The following is a 14,064-nucleotide window of genomic DNA, read 5'->3' on the forward strand; positions in this document are numbered from 1 at the left end:
CTAAGGTTAATGGCAAGATAAGGTGTAGGAAAGAAAAGGAAAAAAAAAAAAAAAGAATAAAACAAATCCCTATCTTAAAGCAGCCATACAAATCCACATGATGCATTTAAGTTGAAAATATAAAGAGGAAGACATTTCCTGGCTTCTGAAGGAGGCTGGCAGAAGATAACCAAAGTAACAGAAGGCAGAGTTCTGTCCTTCATCTGAACAGTCAATGAAGTGCATACATGCTTTTACAGGGAACCCTGTTCCAAGAGGACAGGCACAAAAGCCCATGTTTAAGGCACCAGTTACTCAAGACTTCAAGAAAGTCTTGGCTTTCTCATAGGCACACTTACAGCTCAACAGCTGCCTGTGGTCAGGATCCCAGCACACTGAGGCCTCCAATCTTCAGAGCATTTCTCTTGTCTCTTTCCTTCCCTGACCCCTACGCTCCTGCTGTTCACAGAAGGCACAACTTATATGTTTCTTGCCTCTTGATCCTCCTAAAACATTTTGCCCCATCAAAAAAGTTTAGATTTAAGTATTTCTTTTCTTTTTTTTTTTTTTTTACTGTCATTGAGCTGTGAACTTCTCGCAATCCAAATTTCTCCCTCTCTCCCAGAGTCATGTAGACATTGCACTTTACCTTTGAAATGAAGATGGTTATGATTCCCTCCCTCCACTATTACTCAGGTAAAGGGGATTCATATCATTCTGACAGGAGGCATGAAGGATAGAAACTGGAAAAACCAGGTAGCCAATGAGAATATGACTCAAAGGATGGTCTATTTCCAGTCCTGCACTGATCAACACTTATTTCAGTTCAATGTGAATAAATACAGAAGAGGAAGAAGAGATGTGTACAAGTAAATAATTCAGTACCCACTCCATCCTTTTTGGCTTTCTCACATGAAGATTCCACACAAATTCTCAGCAGCCCAGTATCTCCAACATAACCTCTGACCAAGTTACTGTGTGCTGCAATCAATGCCATCATTCAGTCATTGTTTATCAAGTTCCCACTCTGGGCAAGATGCTAAGTTAGAGGATACAGGAATGAAGAAAAGGGATGCCAGCCTGCAATGACATCATAGCCTTAGCAAAAAAACTTACCGGGAGCCTGCGGCCAGGGTGAGCAGGAGTCTGGAGAGGGAGTTTCATTAGGGAAAACATCTGACAGGGCAAGTCAATCCAGGCAGATCCAAGGTCTCAAGAGTTCAGTCAGGGAATCAGAAACAACAGTCCTGGCAAAAAGAGGACAGTGACATAAGTGCAAATCCTAGGACAAAGTTTATTTCCTACCTAATCCATTTTAGATTTCTTGTCTATAAAGACCCAGGACCTGGAGAAATAAATATATCCAGAAAGTGTTTCAAGGCCCCCATGGAAGGCCTGATGTTGTGTGAGCACAAAAACAAATTATTAAATTGCTTCATAACCTCCATAAAATAACATGCTTTGTTATTATAATGGCTAAAACAAAAGCAGAGTTGCCTGTACATTGAAAAGCTCCTTTTGCCACCACCACCCCCCCCACACACACACAAGATTTCAAAAGGACAATTACAAAGGTAAGAATAAGAAAGGAAAAGGAGAAAATTGAGTTCCTTGTTTCTTAAGTGACCAATATACACACAGAAGTTCAAAGAAAACAAAATTTCAGCATAAATTACAAAAAGTGCTCTCGATTGTTTTCAGAAATGCCATTTAACCATGAAAAAAATCTCTTTAATTTCCTGAGATGATTAAAGGGAAGGCTAGTTTCTTAATTGCCTAGTTGTGAAACACATTAAAGCATGGATGGAGTTTCAAGATTGAGATTCTGGCCAAATATTATCCTCTGTATTTCTACTTTGTTTCAAAAAAGGAAAATGACTCAGGAAAATACGGAGCTCATTTTTATGAAGAAGAGTCAAAAAGAAATTACAGCTAGGAGACATAATTAATCAGAAAAGATAACAGATAAGGAGTCATAGTTAGAAACTAAAATACCTCAAGATTTTTCTCAGAACTAAATGGAAATAAAATTAAATGTACATCTTCAATTTTATTATTGGGAAATCACTGCAGGAGGCAGATAGGAAATGCTCCCTTTCCATTATTTTACAAAACACAGAGAGCAGTTTTCCAGACAATTTCAGCACTTTACAAAATGCCCAGAAGCAGCAGATCTCTGCAGAAGAGGTCACACACTCATAGGCTCAAGATATAAAGCAGACAGATTCAAGTCAATAGGAACATCAAATTAGTTTGCTGGTTATTGAGTGGAGAGGGCACTTGCCTGCCCTGGTCCCTGAACTGCTGCCTTAGTCACACAGCTCAAGTCTGATATCAATCTAGAGGAAATATCAATTTGGTCAAAAAAGAAAAAAATCATAATGACCTAGATTGGCCATCTGTGTGTTTTAATTTTCTGAAGGTTAAAAACAGATTAATGAAAGACATACTTAGTATTTTAAAAATATATGCTAAACATTCATATGGTGCAATGATTTTTTACCTACTTAGAAGTTTGTCAATTTCTTTCTCTTTCCTCAGTTACTGATAGGATTCATAAAGTATCCATTATATGAGTTTGGATAATGTGATTCCTGTTTAGAAAGTGAGAAGGGGTGTGGATTAGGGAGTGACCAAATGACTTCTTTTGGTCCTTCCAGTTCTGAAATTATATAGTTTAATGACATTCATAACTCTTATTTTTTATTTATTTTATGTATTGGGATATAGTTGCTTTACAACACTGTGCTAATTTCTACCATAGAGCAAATCAGAGGATCAGTCATATGTAAACACATATCCCTCTCTTCTGGATTTTCCTTCCACCTAGGACATCACAAAGCACCAACTAGAGTTCCCTATGCCATACAGCAGGCATTCACTAGTTATCTATCCAATGCATAGCAGTGTATACATGTCAATCTCAATATCCCAATTTATTCCATGCCCCTTTCCCCCCTTGGTGTCCATATATTAGCTCTCTATATTTGTATCTCTATTACTGCTTTGCAAATAAGTTCATCTGTACTATTTTTCTAGATTCAACATATATGCATTAATACATGACATTTGTTTTTATCTTTCTGACTGATTTCACTCTGTATAACAGTCTCTAGCTCTATCCATATATCTACAATGACCCAATTTTGTTCCTTTAATGGCTGAGTAATATTCTATTGTGTATATTTACCACAACTCCTTACAAATAGCTGAGAAAAGAAGACAAGCTAAAGGCAAAGGAGAAAAGGAAAGATATACCCATCTGAATGCAGAGTTCCAAAGAATAGCAAGGAGAGATAAGAAAGCCTTCCTCGGTGATCAATGCAAAGAAATAGAGGAAAACAATAGAATGGCAAAGGCTAGAGATCTCTTCAAGAAAATCAGAGATACCAAGGGAATATTGCATGCAAAGATGGGTACAATAAAGGAAAGAAACGGTATGGACATAGAGGAACAGAAGATATTAAGAAGAGGTGGCAAGAATACACAGAAGAACTAGACAAAAAAGATATTCATGACCCAGATAACCACAATGGTATGATCACTAACCTAGAGCCAGACATCACAGAATGCAAAGTCAAGTGGGCCTTAGGAAGCATCACTACAAACAAAGCTAGTGGAGGTGATGGAATTCCAGTTGAGCTACTCCAAATCCTAGAAGATGATGCTGTTAAAGTGCTACACTCAATATGCCAGCAAATTTGGAAAACTCAACAGTGGCCACAGGACTGGAAAAGGTCAGTTTTTATTCCAATCCCAAAGAAAAGTAGTGCAAAACAATGTTCACTCTACTACACAATTGCACTCATCACATACACTATCAAAGTAATGCTCAAAATTCTTCAAGCCAGGCTTCAACAGTATGTGAACCATGAACTTCCAGATGTTCAAGCTGGATTTAGAAAAGGCTAGGAACCAGAGATCAAATTGTGAACATCTATAGGATCATCAAAAAAGCAAGAAAGTTCCAGAAAAACATCTACTTCTGCTTTATTGACTACACCAATGCCTTTGACAGTGTAGATCACAACAAACTGTGGAAAATTCTTCAAGAGATGGGAATACCAGACCACCTGACCTGACTCCTGAGATATCTGTATGCAGGTCAAGAAGCAACAGTTAGAACCAGTCATGGTATAACAGACTGGTTCTAAATTGGGAAAGAGGTATGTCAAGGCTGTATAGTATCCCTCTGCTTATTTAACTTCTATGCAGAGTACATCATGTGAAATGCCGGCCTAGATGAAGCACAAGCTGGAGTCAAGATTGCCAGGAGAAATATCAATAACTTCAGATAGGCAGATGACACCACCTTTATGGCAGAAAGTGAAGAAACTAACTAACTAGCCTCTTGATGAAAGTGAAAGAGGAGAGTGAATAAGGCTTAAAATTCAACCTTCAGAAAACTAAGATCATGGCATCTGGTCCTATCACTTCACGGCAAACAGATGGGGAAAGCGTGGAAGCAGTGACAGACTTTATTTTCTTGAGCTCCAAAATCACTGCAGATGGTGACTGCACCCATGACATTAAAAGACACTTACTTCTTGTAAGAACAGCTATGACCAACCTAGACAGCATATTAAAAAGCAGACACATTGTTGACAAATGTTCATTTAGTCAAAGCTATGGTTTTTCCAGTAGTCATATATGGATGTGAGTTGGACCATAAAGAAAGCTGAGTGCCAAGGAATTGATGCTTTTGAACCGTGGTGTCGGAGAAGACTCTTGAGAGTCCACTGGACAACAAGGAGATCAAACCAGTCAATCCTAAAGGAGATCGGTCCTGAATATTCATTGGAAGGACTGATGCTGAAGCTGAAACTCTAATACTTTGGCCACCGGATGCAAAGAACTGACTCACTGGAAAAGAACCTGATCCTGGGAAAGATTGAAGGCAGGAGGAGAAGGGAACAACAGAGGATGAGATGGCTGGATGGCATCACCAACTAGATGGACATGAGTTTGGGTAAACCCAGGAGTTGGTGATGGACAGGGAGGCCTGGTGTGCTGCAGTCTATGGGGTTGCAGGGGGTCAGGCACTACTGAATGACTGAATTGTACTGACCACATCTCCTTTATTCATTAATCTGTTGATGGATATTTAGGTTGATTCCATATCCTAACTATTGCAAATAATTCTGCAATGAATATTGGGGTACATGTGTCTTTTTGAATTATGGTTTTTTCAGCATATATGCCCAGGAGTAGTATTACTGGGTCATAATGTAGTTCTATTTTTAGTTTTTCAAGAAACTTCCATACTGTTCATCATAGTGACTGTATCAGTTTACATTCCGATGAACAATGCTAAAGGGTTCCCTTTTCTCTATACCCTCTTCAAGAATTTATTGTTTGTAGATTTTTTTGATGGTGACCATTCTGGCTGGTGTGAAGTGATACCTCATTGCAATTTTGATTTGCACATGAAAACATGATAAACATCAGTAATTTTTAGATAAATAAAAATTATAATGCTTATTTAAATGACCTGACTGAAAACCTAATGCAAAAAAAATCCGTAGATATCATTTTTCTTCCAAAGGCACATCAGTTCAGTTCAGTCATTCAGTCGTGTCTGACTGACACCCTGTGGATTGCAGTAGTCCAGGCTTCCCTGTCCATCATGAGCTCCCAGAGCTTACTCATGTCCATTGAGTTGGTGATGCCATCCAACCATCTCATCCTCTGTCATCCATTTCTCCTACCTTCAATCTTTCCCAGCATCAGGGTCTTTTCAAATGAGTCAGTTCTTCACATCAGGTGGCCAAATATTGGAGTGTCAACTTCAGCATCAGTTCTTCCAATGAATATTCAGGACTTATTTCCTTTAGGATGGACTGGTTGGATTTCCTTGCAGTCCAAGGGACTTTCAAGAGTCTTCTCCAACACCACAGTTCAAAAGCATCAATTCTTCAGCACTCAGCTTTGTTTATGGTCCAACTCTCACATCCATACATGACTACTGGAAAAATTATAGCTTTGACTAGATGAACCTTAGTTGGCAAAGTAATGTCTCTTTTTAAAAACTGCTGCCTAGGTTGGTCATAGCTTTTCTTCCAAGGAGCAAGCATCATTTACTTTCATGGCTGCAGTCACCATCTGCAGTTGCATTTTGGAGCTCAATAAAATAAAAGTATCTCATTGTTACCATTGTGTCCCCATCTATTTGCCATGAAGTGATGGTACCAGATGCCGTGATCTTTGTATTCTGAATGTTGAGTTTTAAGCCAACTTTTTCACTCTCCTCTTTCCCATTCATCAAGGGGCTCTTTAGTTCTTCTTCACTTTCTGCCATAAGGGTGGTGTCATCTGCATATCTGAGGTTATTGATATTTCTCCCGGCAATCTTGTTTCCAGCTTGTGCTTCATTCAGCCCAGTGTTTCTCATGATATACTCTCCATATAAGTTAAATAAGCAGAGTGATATTACACAGCCTTGACATACCTTTTTCCCGATTTAGAACCAGTCTGTTGTACCATGACTGGTTCTAACTGTTGCTTCTTGGCCTGCATACAGATTTCTCAGGAGGCAGGTCAGGTGGTCTGGTATTCCCATCTCTTCCAGAATTTTCCACAGTTTGTTGTGATCCACACAGTCAAAGGCTTTGGCGCAGTCAATAAAGCAGAAGTAGATGTTTTTTCTGGAACTTTCTTGCTTTTTTGATGATCCAACGGATGTTGGCAATTTGATCTCTGGTTCTTCTGCCTTTTCTTAATACAGTCTGAACATCTGGAAGTTCATGATTCATGTTCTGTTGAAGCCTGGCTTGGAGAATTTTGAGCATTACTTTGCTAGCATGTGAGATGAGTGCCGCATTTTCTAACTCAATGAAACTATGAGTTAGGCTGGTAGGTGCCCAATATGCTACTGGAGATCAGTGGAGAAAGGTACATACTAGGTCCTCAAATGACTGTTGAATGAATGAATGCTTTTCAGCAAAAAAATATTAACAGAAAACTTTTGTATAAAATAATAGGTTTTCCTGGATATATGTGTGTATGTGTGTGTGTGTGTGTGTGTGTATATATATATACATAACATAGAAATACATAGCATATATCAATATTATTTGTGCATTTTTTAATTTTTTCATTTGTTCTGTATTTATTACATAATATTCTTCCACAGAGAAAATGTTTGCTCATGAATTAGAGTATTTAGCTTGCCACAACTATCAGAGAAGGAAATGGCACCCCACTCCAGTACTCTTGCCTGGAAAATCCCATAGACGGAGGAGCCTGGTAGGCTGCAGTCCATGGGGTCACTACGAGTCGGACATGACGGAGTGACTTCACTTTCACTTTTCACTTTCATTCATTGGAGAAGGAAATGGCAACCCACTCCAGTGTTCTTGCCTGGAGAATCCCAGGGATGAGGGAGCCCAGTGGGCTGCTGTCTATGGGGTCGCACAGAGTCAGACATGACTGAGGTGACTTAGCAGTCGCAGCAGCAGCTTGCCACAACTAGAGTTCCCACTGAAGAACTAAGATAAATGTATAATAATGGTCTTTAATTACCAATTTTCAGAAGGATTCAATTTAATGGTTGCCTCCAAGGGTGGCACATAATTCATTTTTTTTTTAATGTTTTCTTCTTTTATATCTTTATGGACCCATGAATACTTATGTGTTTCAATCAACTATAGTCATATTCTTTCAGATGTACAAAATGTGCCAAATTTGGCCAAATGAGAACCTCTTAGTGCTTGTCCCTCTGACCCTTTGACTCAACCCTTCAGGCTGTAAGGGTTTCCTTGCTTTCTAGCACAATAAGGTTTCCTAAATTCACCATGAATTTTCCTTCCTTCAAGTCCACAGTCAGCCGTTTCTCCAAAGAATCCCGATTCCTTTATGTGAATGGTATTTAGAAAACAAAATTTGGGCATTACAATGCTGATTCCAGATAAGCTGCCACTGCTCTCATGTCCTTCCACTGAACAGAAACAGATATCATATTATCATGAAATAAATTTAACATTACAGGATTTTCATTTAATTTCTTTGATTCAACACTAGTATTTGTTTTTCATACACTGGAAAAATCTCTGTTTAATTATTGGCTTATTCTGTAATATATAAGAAAACACAAAGTAACAATATCAACATCACTGTTAATAACAACATCAAGGAATGATATTTAAGATTTCCTTGGAGTTCTTTTCATTATTAGCTATATGCCACTAATTTTGTGTCTGTATTCTTCTGGCATCAAAGAAGTTGAAATTTTATTATGTCAGTTGTCTTTTTATTAATATTTTTAGTAATAGCCCCTCTTTTCCTCTGGACAATATATATTGAGTCATGATTATATCACAATAAAATTCATTTATAACATCTTTTCCACCCTTTCTTCTTCATCATGTTCTTTTAGTCAATATTCATATCTTTCTTAAGTGCCTAATCTTTGTACACTTAAATATAGTAAAGCTTCTATTATTTGTCAGCTTTAGATAATATCCAAAGAAATCATTTAATTTCCTCCCTCCAACCTTTCTGTCATTTTTACTTTGATATTACATTTACCACTAACAAACACTTCTTTAACCATTGTCTACAACTTTAAGATCTTCAACCTAGAGTTAAATATATGAAGTATTCACCACTGATCTCTCTGTCAAAGTCCCCCATACCACTTTTTAAATTTTTTATTTGTAGTAGTTTCCTAGGGACAATATCTCCTGAATTCTTGAATGTTCCATATTTTTCCTATAACCTTCACAAATTTAAAGTACAACTTGAATGGAATAATATCCTTCATCTTTTTTCTTAAGTGTCTTGAAGATATTATTCCTTTACTTATTGTTCTGAACATTTATTAAGAAAGTCAATGTCAACCTACTTCCTTTCCTTTATAAATGACTCTGTCTTCTGTCTTTGCTGTCTCATAGATAATACCCTGGGTTCGTTTTTACATACACAAATGGATCTCTTAATATGTACATTCAGATCTTCATTTATATCAATACATTTTCTTGAATATGGTTTTAAACATTCATTCTATTCCACTTTTGCTTTCCTTTTTCAGAGGTGGCAAATATGTGTACCCTGCATCTTAAATATTAAACTCAACCCACACAATTCTTTAGTTGAATGCCATGAAAAATGAGAGCCACCTCTCTGAATCAAGTATTTATAGCTGCTAAGCTGTGTGTAGCCTTTGATTTCTGACCCTATTGTTCCTCTTTATTGGTACCAGGACCAAATACTGTAGTCTAAAACATGCTGTTACTCTTCCTCTTTGAATATACTGTAATATTTCAATTGCATCACATTTTAATGTTTTTCAGTATGTGAATTAACTACACAAGCTATTTTCATGCCCTTCTATTCCCTTGACAGAAATTCTGACTGATATGGAGGGGCTACCACATACCCTCTTATATAGTTTCATCATGAAACAATCACTTTCATTGTTCTCCACAGTAAAATTATTTATGGTGAGGATCTCTTTACTTCTGCATTTCCATAATTCTACATCTTTGGCTATAGATTAAAACAGACAAGCCTCATATCAAATTCTAAATTAGGAACACTTATTAGATGCCTATTGTGTGGAAGACAGTACACCAAGATAAGGCACAATGAAGAAGATTATATCATTATTTTCTTCAGTAGGTTAGTCTAGCAATGTAAGTAAGATATACATATAAACTCTGTGTGTATCTACACAGGTATACATATACATAACATGGATTATGATAAGAAGTAGTAGACAATCAAAATACACAAATAAAACTTACTGGGAGTTTAAGCCAGAGAAAGATGACTTATGGTAGTGGAGATCCTGGAAAACTTTGTAAAAGTAGTGGCCTTTCAGTCTCAAAATATAGAAAAGCTTTAGCTGTAAAAGAGTTCAGAGAAACATATTTTAAGAAAACAGGGAGTATATTTAAGGAAAAGGCTTAGAAATAGAAAAGTTTATATTGGATATGACAAATAGCAGTAGTTTCATTTGCTTGAAACACTCATAAATAACATTTTAAAAAATGAACTGATTGTTTAGAATAAGAGGATAAAATATTTGAGCTTTGTTAGAGAAACAACATGAGGCTAAAGTTCAGAGCAGAAGAGTGATATAAGCATTTCCCAAAGATTAATTCAATATCAGAATACAAAACTGACTGGAATAAAGAGAAATTGTAGGCAGTGATATAAGTGAAAAGTCAGCTCCAACAGTTAAAACAAGAAAGAACCAAATATATCTCTTTATATAAACATAGACCAAAACCCCTTTCCCATAAAAGAATATTTAGAGGCTTTATGGAGTATGTATTATTTAGGCATCTATAAGAAAGGAAATGTATTTCTGGTTTAGTCATAAAACCTGAGAGCATTCCTCTGCTCAGTCATCTACAGAATAAATGATGCAGTCTGCACCATGACAAAGCACTCTGACATGCTGTATTCACATTTAGAAATCTGAATTTAGCATCTGCAATAAAGAATCTTAAAAAAAATCTACTGAATCTACTCTAAAGCCCTCTCTCCTTTTCTCTCTCACTTTTTCTACCAAATTGTATCTCTTTCCCTTTTAAAACCAATTTCAAGAGGTTAACATTGTCTTGTAATTATATTTTATCTGATGCAAGGATGGTCACTGACAATCTAAGCTAATCCAGGATTTTGTTAAATAAAAAGTCCAAATAGGGTCACTTAGGTTGAATAGAGTGATTTTATCCCTTCATCAAATCAAACATTTGGGATTCACTTCTGCTAAAATTACCTCTCTGGATCTTTGCCTACCATGTGATGAAGGTCACTGAGTTGATTAAAGAGTTTGTGGCAATAATGGGGTCTTCGCCAGATGCAATCTGAAATGATCAAAAACTGAGAGCAAAAAGGGATTTAAATGGTTCAATGGAGATAATATGCCTGGAAAATCCAGCCCCTGCGCTGAATTATTATTCTTCCAAGCAGAGAGGATTCTATGAGAATAGAGTGACTAGATATTTTCCCTTTGAAACTTTCAGAGATTATGAGAAAGAAGTTTAAAAATCAAAGATCAAAGTAAAACAGGGAAGAATTCTAAATTCAGAAATTAAAATCACTGGAGGCATCTGGGAACTCCCTCCACGGAGTATAGGAGAGTGACAGAGTGACAGTTCCAGTGTCTGGAACACAGAGGAAAGGACCAAATGAGCATCACTCATCTGTCACTGTACAAGGCCTTACACTGCTAGTTATCCAGTCATGTGCTTACATCTTGCTTTCTAATTAGTCTGTAAGTTCCCTGAGGGCAAGAGTACTTCATTAATCTTCTCTGTATTATTAGTACCATGCATAGGGCAATGCATTCAGGATGCTTGACATAACATATATAATTCAACAAAATGGCCTTAGAAGTTTCCTTATCATCCATTGTAAGGGATGAATGCCTTGAGGGATAAAACTCTCTCTTGTTCACTATTGTATACCCAGAATCTAAGGCATTATGGGGGTTTCCCTTATAGCTCAGTTGGGAAAAAATCTGCCTGCAATGCAGGAGACCCGGATTCAATTCCTGGGTCAGGAAGATCCCCTGGAGAAGGAAATGGCAACCCACTCCAGTATTCTTGCCTGGAGAATCTCATGAACAGAGGAGCCTGGTGGGCTACAGTCCATGAGGTCGCCAGAGTCAGACATGACTTAGCGACTAAACCACCACCACCAAGGCATTATGGACTCATAATAAGTATTTGTTGCACTCTGCAAGCATGCACACTTGGACAATTTTTTAAACGAATGAAAAGAATTGACAGAATCCATGGTCAACTAACCTATACCTGTTTATATAGCTTAGGCTATGTGTGCAGCATCTTTTGAAGACCACCACTGCTAGAAATATTTACTTGATTTCAGTCCAGGTAAGTAACAATTTGCATTATCTGAAACAATTAAATATATTTAATGTATTAAATACATTAATGATCAAGAACATTCTTTCTCTAGGGTTGGTCAATGTAAAAAAATATCTTAAGTAGGTTAAGATGTCTAGCTAATAGAAAAAAATGTCTAGCTAGTAGATATCTTCTAGTTATACAACTGATCTCACAAACATCCTTAATTTTCAGTGGGCCTAGCAAAAAAGCAGTATCTGAAGATGTCCTCTATGATTACACATTGCAGAAGTCATCTCTCTAATGCAATGGGCATATAAGAGAGACGAAGCAGCTTTTGCATTAATGTAGGCTTACTTCATAAACAACCTGCTCACCAACCCGAAATGCTACAAATCTCAACTTCAGTATCTAGGGAACTGTAAAATTAGGTATACAAAAGACTAAAAATTCAAATTCATAATTACAAAATTTAGGGGATATTTTGCATTAAATAGAAGAGCTTCTAGGATGCATTGTGCTTTAAACGGGTCCCTGCTGAAGTACATGTGCACACCTTCATTCAACCACAAATGTCTTTTGTGGAGTGGGGTAGATTAGAGCTGAATGATGCACAGAGAACTAAATAATCACTGCAATCAAATCCTAATCAGTAGCTCAGAGAGAACCAACTGCTGTGCCCATTTAAAGAGAGAAGAGAAAGAAAAAATAAAACTTGAAAGAAAGTCTTGTGAACTGAAATGGGAGACCCAGAGCTTCCATTTAAGACTTCTTGTGATGTTGTCAATGTCTCAGAAATCAATGCCATGACAATGTTCATTGCTTTTAAAGAAGAGAAATGATAGAGAAGAGAAATCACTGGGGATTATTTTCCCAAGTTTCCCAGTCACATCTTATATAAACTGAGTTTAAAATAGTTCACAATGACCATCATGGCAGTGGTGGTGCAGCAAGAACGTGAAATATATTACTGAATGGATCAGCTGGACCAGCGCCAGCATCCTAATCTGGGCCGACACCCTTTGTCTCAGCCAGGGAGGTGCTTTCTCTAGTCAGATTCATGCAGCCAGTAAGGAAACCAATACTGAGGCTGGAACAGCACAAGCTTTACTCAATGGCTAAAGAATGGAGAAGTGGGAACTTAGTTTGCAAATCCACTTTTCAACCCAGTTCCATTGGAGGTACTATATATAGAAGAGTCAAGGTGAAAATCAAGAGGATTAGAAAGAGTGGAAGGAATATATATGACTTATTTTAGAACATGGGTGTGGTTTGGACCCAGAACTGATGCAACTCTCCTTCTCAGTCTTGGTATGCTCTTTTCTGGTTGTTGTCATGTAATCATCAATTGTCAAGATGCTAATGGGTGTGTCGTTTAGCAAGCTAAGGTATTACAATGAGCATATAATGGGACTCAAGGTCTACTGGAAGTCAAATCTTCTACCATCTTGGGCCTAGCTGGTTCTAACAGGTTTATAACTCCTTGCAGCTTCCTTCTGAAACTTACATAGGAGTACTGTAAATAGTTTATGTTGGATGGAGAGTCAGGGGTATGATTCTGGGGCAACAGCCTTGATAACAGTATTATGAATAAACACTCTACCAGGAAAGAGATTTGTGGTTTAGTGCCGGGTCTTCACAAATAGTATTTTGGTCAATTTAGCTTAACAAGCATTTAGGGGGCAATTCCATTTTCTCATCATACAGTGAAAGGGTTAAGCCAGATTGTTTCTGGGAGTCATTTCCAACTTTGACATTAATTTCTAGGTCCCCAGTTACCTAAGTCAAAAAACACATACAACACTCAAACCTGGACACACAGTTTGCTCCACTGGCTCAAGATCTAGAAAGATCTACCCCTGCTCTGATCCCCACCTCTAACTCAATAAAACACAGGGTAAAGAAAGCACCAGTCTGTGGTTATGTAATCATAAAGAGTGATGCTCCTTCACTTGCCTTCACTTTAAAAGGCAAGTTATTTTCCTTCTTCATAAATCACATCTTTACTTAAGAATCACCTCCTTAATGAGTATTTCCCTCACCAATCTACTGTTTCAGTCTCCAAAGCAACAACTATATTTCCTTTTCTTCTTTAGTTCTTTCTCCTAGCACTTATCACCCTGTATTTTAGTTATTAATGAAGTTTATTGTAGAGGAGAATGAGTTCATTGAGGGCAAAAATTTTTATCCCATTTTTTTCGCTGCTGTATTCCCAATGCCTATATTATAATGCTTGGCACACAGCAGGTGGTCAATAAATATTTGT

General features: G+C 37.3%; 1 long non-coding RNA gene across 10 annotated transcripts in view; it reads right to left on the reverse strand.

Moving 5' to 3' along the window:
• Nucleotides 1–14,064, reverse strand: part of LOC112578050 — a 503,599-nt gene that overhangs the window by 223,379 nt on the left and 266,156 nt on the right. For 8 of the 10 annotated variants that reach the window (XR_006543315.1, XR_006543316.1, XR_006543318.1 and 5 more), the window contains 2 exons: nucleotides 9,723–9,823; nucleotides 1,096–1,226 (listed from right to left, as the gene is read on the reverse strand). This is a non-coding gene — a long non-coding RNA (uncharacterized LOC112578050). Of the gene's footprint in view, nucleotides 1–1,095; nucleotides 1,227–2,482; nucleotides 2,574–9,722; nucleotides 9,824–14,064 lie in introns of all 10 variants that reach the window. The other 2 variants (XR_006543317.1, XR_006543322.1) reach the window with 2 other exon arrangements.

The sequence above is a fragment of the Bubalus bubalis genome, chromosome 12 (assembly GCF_019923935.1).
Source record: "Bubalus bubalis isolate 160015118507 breed Murrah chromosome 12, NDDB_SH_1, whole genome shotgun sequence".
In the NCBI taxonomy this organism is placed as follows: domain Eukaryota; kingdom Metazoa; phylum Chordata; class Mammalia; order Artiodactyla; family Bovidae; genus Bubalus; species Bubalus bubalis.